Here is an 18,599-nt window from a genome sequence, read left to right as displayed (position 1 = left end):
CCTTTCGCGCTCTTCTCCCTCCCTCTTCTTAGTTTCTGTTTTCCTGCAAGCAAGCCCAGCTTCAGCTTCGAAACTCAAAATGTTTCAAAACTTATGAAATGTTTTGACTACCCTTGTTTAGTTTCAAGGCTATTTCAAAGCCTTTCATTTCATTTCAATTTTGCTGTTTTGAGCTTGAAATGAAACACCTTGGCAAAATTTTGCACAGCCCTACTAACTAGTGTTGAGGTGACTGGACTAAGAGAATTTTTCTGAAGGGTTAAATTCAAATCCTGCTTTGGTCTTGAGTACAATTGACTTGAGCAGCTTTGTTCAGGACACAGACATTGGTTCACTATTTCATCACAAAGTCTAAAGCAAGTGGCAGTATCTGTGCTGAAAGAGCCCAGGGTTAATATAGATTGGGTATAGGAAACTGCATGGGATTTGGAAGAAGGGTTATGATACAGGACGGAAATATTTGGGAAAGACCATATCAAATTGGTCCGAAGGCACCAGGCTGGAAATCTATCTGCAGTTGTAGAACCTCTGGAAACTGTTGTCTTAGAGGGTTAGTTTGGTTCTCCAAGCATGGATCCCTGGTGTCACTACACAGCAGGCAGTACAGAAAGCATGATGGTAAAGGTTAGTCTCACGAAAGCCACAGCCAAAAGCAGAATGTAAGTAGCAGGCAAACAAGGCAGCACCTACAAACAAATGAATCAGCCAGGACGGAGGGACTCAGAGTACCAGAAATGCAGAACTTCAAGACCAAAAAACCTCCCAACCAAACAACAACACAACCCTTCTTGCATAAACAAGGAAAGAAAAGCAGCAAGAATTGAATCTGTATTCCAATGTGACTATGAGGGATACAAGAGAAAATAGAATGAAGGTAAACTCTGTTATTGTTTCACTGATAAAAAAAGAGCATGAAAAGCCAGTGAGACACTGTTGTCAGGACTAATGATAGGAGATGCCTGAGCAACTGATAAAAGCATTTGATGAGTACTGTGACCCCAGACAGAAGGAGACTGTAAAGCACTGTTTCTTTTATTTGGAAAGAAGAATCAGAAAATAAGTACTTTTGTTACAAAGCAGAGAATTCTGGAAGATTAGAAACAGAATCATTGGGAGAACACATGACACCAGCTTATAACAGATCTTTTTGTAAGAAACAGATCTAACCTTTTTAATGCTAAAGCTCATTCATCCATCCAAAAAAAAAAAAATGGAACAAAACATAGTGGCTATTAATGAGGAACAAGCTTTCAGGTTCAAGCTACAGCAGCCCAGAAGGGTCACCTAGACTGGGAAGGCAGGTATGATGTTTTAGCATCTGGGTTATGGAAAGTAACATAAAAGGCAGAATTAAAGGTGTCCAGTCTATGGTGGAACTTTGGAAAGAAAACCTTTTTATGTCCCACTTCTGCAGCCCCTCCAGGAATAAAATGCAGCAGTGCACACACTAATTGAAGGCACAGATAGAAGTGACAATTTTTGCCCAGTCTGGCCCAGCAAGTGCTCTACAGCCATGACCAAACAGAAGTGTAAAGCTGCAGTGTGCTTTAAAAAGGCTCAGTCCCACAAAAATCTGAACCTTCGTTGCATGAGGGTTCAGATGAAAGCGTTTCAAAACATAGCATCTTGAGCAACTTGTGACCGCCTGCCTCCCAGGCTCCAAGCTGTTTTAAGAATGGGAGGGGGAAATGGGAGTGAAGGGAACTCAGTCTGGGGCTTTTTCAGCCAGTGCTGGAGGGTGGGGTGAGTGGACTGGAGGCCCCATGAGGTGGGAGGGTTCCAGTCCATACTCCCCACCATGCAACACCGACTCAGGAACCCCTAAAATGGGCTCCCTCCATTCCCTTTCCCCTCTCCTGTTCCAAAAACAGCACCCAGGCTGGGAGGGAGGAGGGGCCATTGCTAGGGGAAACCAGTGGCAGGCTCACAGCCAGCAGCTGGATTCCCCAACCCCTTCCTCCCCCCTGAACCCAGCAGTGAACTTCTGTTTTGTTTGGGGGATCCTTGTAACTCAGAACACTTCCTGCTAAGTCTATGAGTTACAACAGGCAGCTGCTCCTCTGTCTGATGCTGAGGAAACAGAGACTTCTGATGAAAAGGAGTGCAACTTTAGCAGATCCAAAACTTTCAATATATACCCACAATACAAAGGATTATTTTGTTCATTACTCTGTAGTTCAACTGTAAGAAGCCTGTCCCAGGGGTGGCCATGACATCCTTGGTAGCTACCCAGCTTTTGCTTTACCCTGATTCTCCCCTTCTGTTTACCTGCCATGCCTTGAGGTCCTTATACCTTTGAGAACCCCTGGGACAGCCTCCCTTTTCTTAAGTGAGCTTTCATCCACTCCACTCCAGTTCCTGGGTCTGAATCTGTTCTGGCTCTGTCCTTGAGCCCAGCCTGTTACCTAGTCCCCCACCAGGAACCAGACTTCTCTGGTCCCATCTCCATTTTTCTCCTGGGTACCTACTCCCTCCTGGCCCACCTGTGGCCAGTTGTTTCTTGCCACACCTGCCGCCTCTCTTCTGCAGCCTGCCAGCTCTTAAAGTAGCAGGAGCACCAAGCTTCCTGCTACACAAACCGCCACTTCATTTCTAGGTGGACTGTAGGGAAATGAAATGTGAAGCCAGAAACACTAGTAAGCAGATATTTTAGACTGCAAAAGTGTGATGGAGTGTAGGATATGTACACTGAAGCCACTCTGAAAAACACACACAAATGCAGGATGTTAAACCCATCAAACAAGAGGCACCATTACTTAGAATCAATAGGAGTTGACACACCAGGAGACCACTTGCTACCAGACAACGGCAGAATAGTCTCCTAGATGGATTTGTTTGTAAAACACCATCAGAATATCCTTAACATGAGAGATGTGGGAGACTCCTCATGAGAAGCCCTGTCCAGCAGCTTAGCAGTATATGGGAATATATTTCAAGTAGCTAGGTATGTAGCATTCAAGCTGAGGTTGGCTATACATCTACCTGAAGAAAATGCCAAAATGGTAAGTCTCATTATCTGTAGTGGAGTCCCCCCAGAAGAAATTGGCAAGCCCGCAAAGAGGAAACTACTGAAATTAGCACAGAGGAGATTGACAGGGAAGCTGAGAATTTGCCTTGATTCAAAAACATCTAAAAGAGCATTGAGAATAAACCAGTACCCATGACTGAGGGCATACTTCCCAATTTGTCCAAGGCAGAAGCATTCATCATTTATGATGTCAAGGATAGGTTATGGAATGCTGAGCAAGAAAACTTATCATACCGTGTTTTTGACAAGTGCTGCTGGGTATAAATGCCTGTGCATATCAAACCAATGTCAAAAGCACACCAATATATACTCCGTGAGGCATTATAGGGACTATCAGGTATCAAGAGTGGTATTATTGAGAATCGTGTTCTAGGAGGTTGAGATAAAGGAAGAGACCATTTGAAATAGGAACAACATGGTCACACTAGAGTTCACCTTGCATTTCTGGAAGGTGGATTATCCAGAGGATATGCAAACAAGAGCTAAAAGAAGTGAAGGTACATTTTGCAAGATTCAGCTTACTTGATGCACTAGGCTCAGACAATGGGCCACAAGACTACTGCAGAACTCAAACAACTTAGTAGTAAATAGGTTTTGAGCACAAGACATCTTCTGGGTACTCAAACTGCAATGGGAAGGCAGCTTGAAAAATAAAGACAGCTGAGAGACTGATGTTAGAAACACAACAGACACTCTTCCAGGGACTAAGTTGTCTGGACTATTCACCAGACAGTCACCCTAGTGCTATTTACATTACTATTGCATATCAGTGGAAATTACACCATGATTAGAGATGATGGTGTTGGTAAAATAAGACTCTGCTTCCCAGGAGAGAGAATGCTGCAGCCTAGAGAAACAGCAGCAAACAGAGCACAAAGCAATTAAGAGAATGACAAGCTAGGCAAGCAGCCCAGTACAGCAAGAGAGTCAAAGACCTGAGGGTATTATGCACAGGTGAGCCGGTCTAGGGCCAGCCCTCACAAATCAATGGCAGAAGGCAACTGTCCAAGCTGCAGTGTAACATAGCTACTTCACAGAAAGTAGCTAACAGAGATAAAATTGGAGACAGCTATAGAGTTGCTGCAGACAGCCAGCCTACCTAGACAGACAGGGCCAAGGGTGGGACAGAGTCAGAGTTTTTAGCCAGATTGACACAAGAGAACAGGGGGATGGGAAAGAGGGAGAGCGTGTGCAGAAAATGAGGTACATGAGCAAAACAGGGCACTTCTACATGTGCCCCTATAGCACTATTGTTACTGTCCCATAATTTAATACTTCCTTTTGGAATTACTAAATGACAACACAGTATTAGACCATACCGGGCCATGCATGTGGTGCACGGTTGTTATTAGATGCTATGTTGCTGTAGCAATGCACTATACTGAGGGATTGCATCACTACAGTGATGTAGCTGTGGCATCACAGTTTTTGCCGGTGGATGCTGCATTGCTGTAGTGCACTGCTACAGTGATGTAGCATCATATGTAGATGCACAAACAAGACTGTAACAGGGGGCCTGCTTGGGGCCGACCTCAGTGTGGCCTGCCCACCAGTTCCTGGGCTAACTGGATGGCATCTCTATGTTCACATAATCACTGGCCCCCACTCAGGGCCCCCGAATCCTACTATTGGACCCCACCTAGATTCCTCCCCTCAGGCAGCCTCTTCCGCCGTCATACCGGGCAACATACCTCCTTGAGCTGGTTCCCCTTCGGGTGTGATCCCCCCACTGGGACCTTCAGCTACTAGCCCTGGCCCACCTCCAGGCCAGTCAGGACCCCAGGCCCTCAGCTCTTGGGTGTGCCTCACAGTGGGTCCCTGGCTCTTCACAACACACATGAGAAATTTGAGGTATTCCAGATTATGACTACAGTGCCTTTTATCAAAGGTGGTGTGGAAGCCTCCTCATCAACTGTTAGCACTCTATTTTTTATTTAGCTGCCCTCTTCAATAGGATCTCTCACTGCAATTGTTCATGAGCATAAGCATCTAAAGACTGGCTGACAACAGGCTAATTATTTGCTTGATCATATATTCCAGAACTAATATTTGACATATTTCACTAATGAAGACATACTGCATTAATTTGGTAAATATCCAATATATGGGTCACTCTGGCTTTCATCTCTGCAGAAAAGAAAAGATTTACCAGCATTACAGTAGCTAATTGTCTTCCATAATCCACCAAGGAAGGGTTAACGACCTGTAATTCAAGCTTCACTTCAACAAATGGGTAATTGCCCTGGGGTTTATTTGGGCATCGATTATGTATACAAATGACTAGCTGGATCTCTCTGAATAACATGTCAATCTCCAGGAGCCTTTGCATAAAAAAGTTTTCTGCATTCAGCACACAGAGAAACCCCCAGGAGGTGCCAGAGAGGCAGGGAATTCCATGAGGTTTTCTAAAAGTCACACCCTCTAAAGATGCAACTGGGGCTTGGTTTAAATTGCAGGCCCAGATCACTGATATCATGGCCCAATGTTGGCGGCAGCCACCATTTTCATGCCCAGATCATGGTGCCCCGCCTACCCCACATGTGGATGAGAGGGCAGGTTTAGGACCAGTTTTAATTGCAGAAACAGAGGCCCAGCTCCCAAAGCCTCCAATAGCTGCTAAAAAGCCAGCAGCAAAAGCAGAGCAGCCAACAGGAGTGGGGGGAAAGGGGTCACAAAAGGGATATGGAGAGAGAGCTTAGGGATGTATAGGAGTGGAGCTGTTTGCTACTCTGGACAGGAAAGCTGGGGCACAGGGATGGTGTGTGGAGTTGGGGGGCACCTGGGGGCTGGCTTGGTAGACAGCCCTCGCACCAGTTAGGAGAGGAGCTGTTTGCTCCTCTGCACGTGTGTTCTCTTCCCCTAGCCCCAACCTCTGGCACCCCAGTTTTGCCATCCAGAGGAGCAAACATCCCTCCCCTACTCTTTCTCAAGCTCTCTCCACCCCCTGCTTCCTTTTGCAAAGCCTTCCCCCCTCCCGTGGACAGATAGGTTTTTGCTGCTGGCTAGGGAATGGTTTTCCCAACCTGCAGCAGCCATCTTGTTGCAATGAAATGCCATAATATGGCACTTGCTGGGGAATTCCCAAGCAAGCAGCCATATTGTGGCATTTTGTTGCAAATGGCATTTTTTTTTTGTGAAAATCACTTAATTTTGCAATTTTTATGAAAAATGAGAAATCATGATTTAAACTAGGTCCTAGATATAACTCATGCTATTGCCCTGTGCTAATATAGAATAGACTCAAATGGGGACACAGAGAGGACCCCAAGGAGTTCATAGGCCTGTGAGATGTGCTGACTCCCAACTGCAGGAAACAGAACTTCACAGTTAGTCCCTTGTCCTACCCTGTGTGCCAATGCTGCTTATCCTATTTAATGAAAAGTGCAGAAGCCGCACTTGGAGAACGTAGGGCAAACCCAAAACCAGTGCCCTTCTCGCAGGGCAGCAGCTGTCTCACTCATCCACAGAGTCATACCCCCTCTTATTTGCTTCCCTTCTAGCCCTACATTTCTTTTACTCATGCTTGTCCAGTAGGCCAACTTCAAGAGGAGGGATGGAGGATGCTTTCACCCCAACCTGACCATAGCCTGGGGATTAGGGTATTTTTTTTAAAGTCAAAACTTCTCTAGATGAGGAAGGCCTAGAAATTTGGATGCCGCCTTTCTTGGACAGGTTACCTAACCGCTAGACTACTGCAATAACCTAATGTGCTCTTGCTGTGTGTGGAAAAGGATCTAAAACCCAGTCTAGTGGTACTTAGCATCACTCACACATCCAGAAAGCAGAATAGGATCTGATCCTTTGACTTCACAAGTTATTAGGATCAGCGTAGAAATCACTTATTTTAATGGAATTCCAGGCACACTTGAAGTTAAGCGTACAAGTGCTTCACTCGATCAGGGTTCATGACTCCCTGCCCCGGTATTCATAGGCCTCATCCTATACTTCTAAAGGGATTCTCTGGAGACGGCTTCTCTTGCTGGTCATTCCAAAACCTTGGACAGGAATTTGGAGGGAAAGAGCCTCATTATGTCCACCTGCACCTTTTCATTGTTTTGGTTATGCTGACTCTGTATTCCTCTAAAAGCTTCTATAATGGGAACTGTGATCTAGTTCAGACGGGTCCTACATGGCATAGGGATCAGGACAGAAAAGGAATGAGAATGATATGCATTAGAAAGCCGAGTGTTCTCCTGTGAGAGGATTTGTCTGTGCGCACTGTGACCGAACTATGTAATTTACCATCAGCTTACACTGCTTTCTTACCAGCTGAGTATTTCTAAGTATGGTTGACTACACATTTTAAATAGCAAAGAATGAGAGAAGGGAAGAGAAACCCCACCAGATTATTCTAAATGCCATTTTAGTAATTTGGTCTGTACATGATGTACATTATGGTAATGATTCCCTTAATGAGTTTTGAAGTTATCTTTTTTCTGCCAGAAGAAAAAAAAAATCAAAGTAAATTACCAGTTTACTTACAAGCAGTAAGCTACATTCTTTAGATTTTTTGGATATATCTTGCTGCAATGGTTATTTACAATTTACACCGTACAGCAAAAGGAAGGGGTGAAGGGAACCTGTCATATAAACAAAGGTCTAATTTTCTACTAACTTGCTTTAGCCATCTGGGTTGTGGGCCTGCTTCTGGCAAAGCCACTCTTTAAATTCCTATTGGGAAGGACTGTAAAATGTCCCTGAATGAGAGCAATCTGTTTACAGCCACTTTGTAGAACTGGCACTGGCAATACAAGGTGCAAATCATTTCTGGTTTTGTGTGAATGTGAATATAAGAAAACTCCATACTTGTAAAACTAAGTCAAGTCTTTAAAGAGAATGCTTATATTACAGCGATGCTGCAGATGGCCAGAAGCTTACATCCTGGTGCCCATCCACGTGTTTCCTTCCTGCAACCAGTACTCTCTCCAAATTCCCTTCATGTTGCTATACAACCAGCACTATGCCTCTTTGTTCCTCTTTAATGGAAAAAACAATGTGTAGAGGTTTGCTACTGCTAAAAACTAGCAGAACTGTTCCTTTAGCTGAGATCGAATTTCCAACTCTAGGGGTGTATATGTAACAGTTGTCTTATCATCAAAGGATATCAACATAAGCTGTTGTGATGCTTCCATTACATCTGCATGATTGTGTAGTTATCCAAGTATAGTAAAACTGCTGCAATTTGAGCACTGTTCCATACAGAGTCAACATTAGGGTGCTTTGTCTGATCTGTATTGCTACAGGATCGTGTAGATGTAGCAGTCAGTTGTGACAGCCGATGTGCACTCCTGAAAAGCAGGTCCCCCCCTAGCTTCTTGAATTGGTTTTAAGGTATGTTTGCCCATACTGTAGATATCTCTGTTCCAGTTGGCATGGGTAATTCCAACTTGAGAAATGTTTTGTGATGCCTATTCAGCAAAAATTAAAAGGTTACTCCAAGACAATTTCTGAAGTTATTGAGAAATAATCTCTTTTTATCTTCTTAAGGAAAATCAGTGCTTTTGAAAGACTCTGAAGTGAAGTAGAAAGACTCTGGTGACCAAATTCTTCTGTTGCAGTACAAGACACCTTTAGCATAGGTTGAAGGAAATATAAACACCCACATAGTTCTGCAGTATTCCTTAGGTCTTATGGGACAAGGTCATGCTTATATGTTCACAAAAGCATCTTGCAGGAATTTAGCCAATTACATCCTGAATACCACCATATTTCCCTGAGATTATTCAATGCTTCTCCATTGTAAAGTAGGATGGTAAAGAAAAAGGTTTCAAATCTGCTCTGTCATAGTAACCGCATGCAGAAGTGTTCCGCCTCCACAGGTATTGTAACTTGCAGTAGCTTAGCCCTCTCTTGAGGATCAACTTTCATTATCATAGGTTAACACATGGGCACTTACTGCAGAGTGGCTGATGTGCTGTAATTCCTACCCCTGTTCACTTCATGGTATTTTGTTTTGGCACCTGTGTTTACAGAGGCTGAATGTCATGATCCATGTTTTCAGCCCCAAAGTTCTCTCTTAGGATCAATACTCAGGCTGAGAAGATACATTGACCCTCATCACCATGCACAACAAAGGAATCAGTTTGCTCTACAAAATGAACAATAGGATCTAGGCTATACGTATTTTATTATATAGTCTAATAGATCTTGAATACTATTGACTTCTGGTTTAATTTTTGTGCAAAGCTCCAATATTTCAATACATTCTGACACGAACCTTTGTCCTACTCCCCATAAGGACAATCCTAGAAAGAACATAGATTGAAGAGAATCTAAAAAGGAGTCTCATTTAAGTAGACATGTGGGTGGGCAATGTCATGGCATGGAACAAAGTCATTAGGCTTGCATATCTTTGAAATATTACAGGTTCTCAGTAACATCAGTAAGCTGCTTTTTCATCACTCTGGCTCAAATTTCTTAAGTTTCATTACCCTCATTTTGTAGATAGGGATCTACAAATCTACAGCTGTGAAGTGACATGCTTCAAGTTATTCAGCTGGCCAAATGCTAGATCCAGAGTGAGTCCTGTGTTCTACTACCCCAGACCTCACTGCCTCCCTTCAAGAAACACGCGCATCCCATTCCTAAGTGTGGTTGTGCTTGGTAATGAAGTGGTGGAAAACAGGTCTGAAAGCCAGCTTAGTAAAGCTTAAGGGACACAAATTCACTTAATCCACTATTGTGACAGATTCAATTCAAAGGCATCACATACATTCTGCTTTTGTTTTTAGTGACAAGATTTAGAACTCAATTAACGAAAGGTCCACAAAGCCAGATGAAAGCGCACATTTAAAGCAACTTTGTAGGGCATGAACCTTAAGTAATCTTGGACTCATGAAGCTTGGAGTCTCCCATAAGAGGACAGGGCCAAACAGAATGAATGAGGCACAGACATCTTCACTGTTGTTAATCTATGCTGAATAATCCCCCCAAGTAAATAAATATGCAATAATTTACAAATCCAATTAGCAGGGTCTGTTTTCATGAATACAATTAATTATTTCATTACAACTGGAGAACTGATGGTTGCAGATGATGCTTTGATATGGAAGATGTGCTTTAATCAAGTTACTGAGCTCAATGGAAGGACACCTGGGAGATGTTCTATGGCCTGCATTGTGAGGAATGTCCAGCTAGATGAACTAATAGGCCCTCCTGGCCTTAACGTGTATGAATCTAGAGACAGTCAGTCACAGCTTTGCAAAGGCCCTGCTTCCACTCAGCTAAGATTATACTCTCAAGCACTGCATATGTTTTAAAAAGCTCAGCTATAATGCAATTTTCACAGAGCCAAGACTTTTCAGTTCCTCAAAATAATGTATTTAGCCCTTGTTTGTAAATGCTTTGAAAATGTACCAATCTACCAATCCACCTATGGTTAGTGCTGACCTAGTGAAAGGGCACTTGGAGAGGCTGGACATATTTAAGTCAATTGGCCCTGATGATTTTCACCCAAGGGTACTAAAGGATTTGGCCGGTGTTATAGCAAAACCACTGACTCAAGTGTTTGAATACTTGTAGCACTCAAGACAGGTCCCAGAAGACTGGGAAAGGGCCCATGTGGACCCTATTTTCAAAAGGGAAGGAAGAAGGACCCAGGTAATTTTAGGCCAGTTAGCTTCACGTCTATTCTTGACAAGACCTTAGAAAAAATCATAAAGGATCACATTTGCGGTGGGCCAGCAGGTAATGCAATGTTAAGGGGAAACCAGCATGGGTTTACAGCAGGCAGATCCTACCTAACCTGGTCTCTTTACATGACCAGGTCACAAAGTGCTTAGATGCAGGGGTGGAGAGAGATGTTATTTACTTGGACTTTAAAAAGGCTTTCAACACAGAGTTGCACCCAATTCTTACAAGCAAACTGAGTAGCTGTGATATGGATTTTCTCACAGTAAGGTGGGTAAGAAACTAGCTTATAGGACACACCCAAAGAGTGGTGGTGGATAGGTCGGTTTCTACCTGGCGGGATGTGGGCAGTGGGGTCCCAGGGCTCTGTCCTTGGATCAGTGCTGTTCAATATATTCATCAGTGATTTGGATGAAAGTTTTGAAAGCACCTTCTCCAAATTCACAGGTGACACCAAACTATGGGGTACAGTAAACACACTGGAGGGCAGGGAGTGAATTCAGGCAGATTTGGATAGACTGGGGAAGTGGACAGATAAGAATAGGATGCAATTTAACAAGGATAAGTGCAAGGTGCTGCGCCTGGGAAGAAAGAATCACCAACACACCTATAGACTGGGAAGTATCATTCTGAGTACCCCGGCAGTGGAAAGGGATCTCAAGAGTCATAGTTGACACAAAAATGAACATGAGTCACCAGTGTGATGAGGTAATAAGTAAGGTTAACCACATCTTGCATTAGCAGGTGCATCATGAGCAGGTCTCAGGAGGTGATACTTCCCCTCTACGTGGCATTGGTGAGACTGCAGCTGGAGTACTGCATCCAATTTTGGCCGCCGCACTTCAGGATGTGGACAAACTTGAGAGGGTTCAGAGAAGGGCTGCTTGTATGGTTGAGGGCCTGTGGGTAAGTTCTTATGAAGACAGACTGAGGGACCTGACTCAGTCTCCACAAGAGAGGGCTGAGAGGCGATTTTGTGGCTGTCTACATACTCATCGGGGGCGGGGTGGGGGGCAGCAGGGAATAGGGGATACTCTGTTTACCAGGGTGCCCCTCGGGGTTACTAGAAATAATGGTCACAAACTAAAAGAGTAGATGTAGATTGAACATGAGAAAGAAATTCTTTATGGTGAGGGTTGCCAAAATATGGAATGGGCTTCCAAGAGAGGTGGTGCTTTCCTCTACCTGGGAGGTGTCCAAGAAGAGATTAGAGAAGTACCTACCTGGGGTTACTTAACCCCAGTGCTCTTTCCTGCCTCAATGATATACAAGGTCCCTTGGGATCCTAGAAATCTATGAAATCTATGTTTTCATTCATTAGGATTGGAAGGATTCTCCTGGGCAATCAAGTCCACTCCCCTGCATTCCCAGGTAACCATTTGTGCAATGAATCCTTTCATTGCCCAGTAAAGTTTTGCTGTCCCTCATCTGGAAAGTGGTAAAACCAAGGCTGGCCAATTAAGGAGTGGGGTTTCTGAAGTTTCCCTGAAGCAACGTTTTGTAGATATTAGGGCTCTCCAACTTTTGGGTGGTGGGGGGAGCTGCGAGTCTGCTAGGTTGTACACAGTGGGGTGGCCCTTCTGGGGTCCCCCCCTCCAATGCTTGCTTTCCCTTCTCCCTGCATGCAACTCCACCCTGCTCCTGGCCACAAGTACAGTCCGGTGAACAGGCAGCTGAAATCCCGCCCTGGCCCCCCTTCCACCTTGCCACTCTGCTCCCAATGTGACAGAAAGCAGAAGCTGGAAGACAGAGGAGAGCCCAGAGCCCCAGCCAGCATAGCCAAACCAGTGGGGTGAGTGGTGGCCAGGTAGGAGCCCATGGGCCATACATTAGTCCTTTGCAGGCCGCCAGCTGGACAGCCCTGCTATGGATGATTCATCATGTTGCTAACCATTGGATTTCTTAGCAGAATTTATCTTAGGAACTTAAGTGTTTTTCTCTGATAGACCAATACTTGTTTAGTGGTTCCTGCAGGGCCAGCAGCTCTGGCCCAGCTTGTGATAAATAAAAGCCCTTAAAAATCAATGCTCAGGAAGATCCCATATCTATGGTATCCAGATCTGTGTGCTTGTCACCCTACATCTTTTTCATTGCTCTATAATGGCATGTTTCTGGTGTTTACTGCTATTGATTGCATGTGATTTATATTCTCAGTGAAGCATATTTAATCAGGAGGAGCAGATTCATTTTTCCTCTTCCTTCAGTTTAACTCTGTGAGCAGCTACATTCCCGTCCTTGCATTGAACACCTATACATTACTCTATAACAACATATAATTTGAAATAAACAGCCAGGAGCTTGCAGTTTCATTTTCCACCTCCTAGTTCCTCAGGTGTAAGCACAGCCACAGATACATAACAGCTCTTCTTCACTAGCTTCCCTCACTCCTGTGAATAATTTTAATGCACAGCATTAGCCCTGTTTATTTGCTTAAATGAAGACGTGTGGGTCTGAGTAATAGTATGATAAAAGATCAAGGGGTGATGATGTTGTACTGTTTAATGGGCAATATAAAAGAATTAACCTCATAATATATGGAATTATGGCTTATATGGGAGACGTATTATATGACCAAAAAGTTGAGTTTCATGTGGATTGAGACTCAAATTTGTCTCCTCGTCTCCTACAAAGAATATTACAACCCAGTACATCACAGAAATACCCAGAATATGTGTAAACAGCACAGGGCAGTATGTCAGCTCCTGAACTGGACAGCATACCCATGTTTGTACAGGCTCCGTCCAAGCTAATTTGCTCTGCTGAAAATCTCTTTTCTACCCTTTTCAAAGAAGCAAGGTTTATTCATCTGGTTGAAGTGCCATGCTGATGCAGGGATACTTCATCAGGTTCAGAAGCTGGTGCACACGCGGCTTTCTTGAGTATCTCTGCACGGTGCTGTCAGGTACTGTATAGACATAACCCTGGCCACTGTAAATATATTGTAAGTAAATATTTCCTGATGGGTTGTATAAGAAAAGGATACACAGATTTGTCTTCATTTTTTTTTCTTTTTTAAAGTCTTTCAGTGGAGACGAAGAACAGGTTTAAAACAGCTTGGAAAGCATTTAAAAAAAGAATATCAAACATTCTTCTCCTTGTCTTCTTTCTGTCCTTTACATATCATTATCTGCAGTCCCTGCTTACCTTTTTTGCCATTATAATACTCAGTGAGAGAGGAATAGTTCTTTAGCTACAGTTAGTTGCATCAGAGCAAAAACTTAACTAACTGTTAGAGGATCTATTTTATAAAAAACAAAGGTGAGCTTTCCTCTTGGTTAAATTAGGGCAACTTCATGGAAGTTGTTCCATTCAAAATGCTCATTTCTCCCACAAAAGATCCTGAATTTACTCCAGCTCATGGTGGTTTTCTTGGACGACTTAATTGACTTCAGAGAACAACATTGCCAGTGTTCAAAAACTCAGGAGTCAGACTTCCAAGAAGTCATAAGAGTAAAAATTACTTCTTTATACCTGTCTTTTGGTTTTTAAGCCTTTAGGGGTCACCTTTTCAAATTTTGCTCTGCAAACTGCAAGAACTAGAAACATGAGCTTTTAATGAAAGAGTCCTCACAAAAATCATGTGATGGACTTTAGGACTCAAGAGTTTAAGAAATGGATATTGCAATATTTGGTAACAAGGATATTGCAAAATTTGGTAATGGAAGTTCAGAGGCCCTCAGTCTTTTGTAGAGATTTTACAAAGCTTTGTGGGAAAGGGAACAATTTTTAAAAAGGAAATTATGCTCTATGTCATATATAAAAGCATAAGTTCACTTAGTGCATTTTATTCCTCCACACACAGCGCATACCCCCATTATTTACATCATAGATGAAGCTGACACTAATGTAGGGCATGTGATCTAGAAAATGACCCATCTTTGTTATTTCCCCCTAGCTCAGCTATTCAAAAAAGTAATGTGAATGATTTTATTAACTTACTGTTTGTAACCTATTTAGTTGGCAGGCATGAGAGATGCTGTTTTTCTGAAAGTAAAATGGGGTGATAGCTCAATAAAAAGAAATAAAAGAAATAAATTACTTGAGATACCAGTTACAAAACCATCCTGAACTTAGGTTTAAATACACTGGTCAAAATTTACTCAAAGTGATTGGTGATTTTGGATATCCAGCTGACTGGTTTAAAAATGGCAGAACCTGGTCCAAGATTTGTGCCCCCTTCCTCCCCCAACAAAGGGTTCACATATGTTCAGTTGGTTACTGACTTAAACCATGCCACTTAAAGAAAACCAGTGTTTTTGAATGTCTGTACCTAGCCTTGGTATTTAACAGGCTTTCATTTAAAAAATACTTTTATTGAGAATCCATCTTCTTACATAGGGCTGGTTTACACACCACAACTAATGTTTTAATGTGGGGTTTAAAGAACCTGGCAGGGGCTGGTGGGTACAATGTTTGAAATTCCCAGCAGAGAAAGTCCTTCAGTTCCCCACTCTGGAAGCCTCTGATCTCCTGTGTCCCACAGACTCACCAAAGCTGGGGGCACAAGCAACTGATTGTTAGTCCCAGCCCTAAAACCACCCCTGGATCTCAAACCAGCTCCAGTGTAATCCTGGGAGAGAAGCAAACAACCAGTGGATTGTTGTTCCTGGTCCCAGGACCACACTGGGGGGCTCAAACTGGATCCAGTTTGGTCTCAAATGATTATCAGCCCCAAGAACTGGTCAGGCCAGACTGCAGGTACTCAACTTTCAACTTGCTGGTGCAGGGGTAGCCTGCGAGCCTTTTCCCAAGTAGAAAGAGTAGGATTTGGATCTGATCCCCGATCCCAAAATTATGCCTCTTGCCATGCATATGTGGCATGGCAGGAAGTGGGTTGTTGGGATCAGGGCTCAGATCCCATGGCACCTTCTTACTGTAGATATTTAACTGAAATGTACTTTGACATAGATCTCCCGATAACTCATGCACTGTTCCATGGCACTTAAAAGTGCTTTAGTCCTCTTGTCACCTGTTGTCTTAACATCTTGTGAATCACTTTATTTCCCCGTCCTCCAGCATCCCAGGATATCTCGTGATGCCCCCACTTGCTCCCTGTTTGCAGAGAGGCAGGTTAGCCCCCTGCTCCCAGTCTGCACCCTGCCCACAAATGTCAGCCAGGATGTGCAGGGGTGATGTGGGGGAGTAAAAAAACATGCTTATGAGGTTGTTCTGATCCTTATTTCGGTATCCATCCCAGTCTTATTAATCATACTTTATCCACTAGCATTGTGAGGAGTCTGAATAGCTTAGGTCTCCCAGTGTCTTTTAATCCATGCCCTATGAAAGTGATCTATAATAATTCAGGGGTGGACAAAGTCTGGCCCATGGGCCAGATCAGGCCCGTGTCAGACTCCATTTCCTGGCAGCCCTTGCAGTGGTAGTTAGTTAGTCAGTCTCCTTATGGCAGTCACTGCTGGACCCAGCTGCACTGTCTGGGCACCCCAGCCTGTCCACCCTGCACTGACTGCTGGGAGCAGGACATGCACAGGCATGACGTGTTGCCAGGTGGCTGGGATGGGGCCATGGCTGGAAGGAAGATGGGTGGGCAGGGCCAAGAAGACCCCAGAATCTCAGGGCTGTGACAGTGCAAGGCCAGGGCTGGAGTAGACCTGTGATATGCAGCCCGCACACCCTTGAGATGAGCGTGGGTTCCACAGGCAGGGGTGGGCAGGGAGCATATCGCAGCTCTGCCCTGGAATGGGACCCATGCTGTTACCGCTCCAAGACCCTGCCCCTGGCCCCAGGGCAGCTTCCCACCCGGCCGTGTGCCCTGCCTGTGTAGCTCCCAGCTGCATGGCTCCACAGAGATGGGACACGGGGCCATGACAGCCCAAGACTTGGCTAGGCTGGGACAGAGCCCCAGTTCTATGGCCCTGTGCCCTGGGTCCTCCATGAAGGCTGGCCAGGAGCTGTGTGGGCAGGGGCTGCTGGAAAAATCGGGTCGAGCCACCAGCCAGGTCCACTATTTTGCCCAGCCATGTGATACCTGTCTAGCTCTATTCCCAGCCATGCTTACTTTAGTCAGTGCTTTTAGCAGAACCTCTGCATGAGCTGTACATGCACTGAACTATGGTTGCATGAATCATAGTCTAGCAACACCCACAACTCACATGCCTAAGTTCATCAAGCAAGGCCATTTTAATCTCTCAACCTAAATCTACCTGACCCTCCCAGCAGTTAGTTCAAATCAATACTGTCTTCAATCCCTGCTGCAGAATTGCCTTTAGGGCTCTAAGCCCAAGATGCTTTTGGAAATGGGAGTTAGGATCCAAACTCATTTGATCCTATCATGTTGGTCAGACCAACCTGATTGCCTTCTATGATCAGGTCACGAAATCACTGGACGCAGGTGTCGTGGTGGATGTAGTCTTTCTGGACTTCAGCAAGGCCTTTGACATGGTTTCCCACCCCTTTTTCATTGAAAAACTAGGTGAGTGTGGCATTGATGCCTACACAGTCAGATGGATTGCAAATTGGCTGAAGGGTCGTACTTAGAGGGTAGTGATGGACGGGTCTTTTTCGACCTGGAGGGAAGTGGGCAGTGGAGTCCCCCAGGGCTCGGTCCTTGGGCCTGCGCTGTTCAATTTCTTTATTATTGACTTGGACAACAGGGTGAAAGAAGCCTGTTCAAATTCGCTGATGACACCAAGATTTGGTGGGCACGCTAGTAGGGAAGGACAGATTACAGCTGGACCTGGACAGGTTACAGGGGTGGGCTAATGAAAATAGGAAGGGTTTCAATACAGACAGTGCAGGGTGCTGCACTTGGGCAGTAGGAACCAGCAGCATACTTAAAAGCTGGGAAATTCCTTCCTTGAGAGCATAGTGGCAGAAAGAGATCTTGGAGTCATTACTGACTCTAAGATGAACATGGGCCGACAATGAGAGGACACAATCAGTAGGGTTAACTGTACCTTGTCGTGCATCCACAGATGCATCTCAAGCAGGGCCGAGGAGGTGATCTTCCCCCTCTATGTGTCACTGGTCAGGCCACAGCTGGAGTACTGCGTCCAGTTCTGGGTGCCACACTTCAGGAGGGATGTGGACAGCATTGACAGGGTCCAAAGGAGGGCCATCTTCATGATCCAGGGGCAGCAGGGAAGACCCTACGAAGACAGGCTGTAGGACCTGAACCTGTTCAGCCTTCATAAGAGAAGGCTGAGGTGGACATGGTGGCCATCTATAAACTCACTAGGCGGGGCCAGCAGGGTTTGGGAGAGACCTTGTTCTACTGAGCACCCCCCGGGGAAACAAGGAATAACAGCAATAATTTGCTAGAGAGTAGGTTTAGACTAGACATTAGATGTCACTACTTCACAGAGTGGCTAGGATCTGAACCAGCTTTCAAGGGAAGTGGTGCTGGCTCCTTCCCTGGGGGTCTTTAAGAGGAGGCTTGACATCTACCTGGCTGGGATCATGCGAGTCCAGTTTTCTCTCCTGCCCAGGGCAGGGGGTCGGACTAGAAGATCTATAAGGTCCCTTCCAACCCTACTTCTATGAATCAATGAATCTATGAATCATTTAGGCATGTGAAGTGCTGCCTGAAACCATGTTTCTTAAATCTATGTCCAGTGTACCAATTCAGAGGTCCCTGGCTTCTGCAGGGACTGTGGCCTCACCACAGTTTGTTGATCTCTTGGCCATGCAAGTCATCAAGGCTTAGAAAATACAGATTTTTTTAACACCAAGGTAACAAATAAACTACATACCTGCTGTAAGCTTCATGAGGCTCATTTCATTTTCTAAAGAAGGGTGGTTGTTCCTGCAGTGTTTTTCAGGCAGTGAAGCTGTTCCAGGCTGAAGTAATAAAAGCAAACACTATGGGGCAAATCCACACTTTAGGACTCTCCTAAAAAAGCTGGAAAAAAATGTCCAGTGCTGCTGTGGAAGGTAGAGAGCTAGTTTTATGGAGAAGGGCTCATGCAGAAGAAATGTAGCACTG

Source organism: Crocodylus siamensis, chromosome 1 (genome assembly GCF_052110815.1).
Source record: "Crocodylus siamensis isolate JL-2025a chromosome 1, ASM5211081v1, whole genome shotgun sequence".
NCBI classification, from domain to species: Eukaryota; Metazoa; Chordata; order Crocodylia; family Crocodylidae; genus Crocodylus; species Crocodylus siamensis.
The sequence above is the reverse complement of the archived record's forward strand: the minus strand, read 5'-3'. Positions refer to the sequence as shown.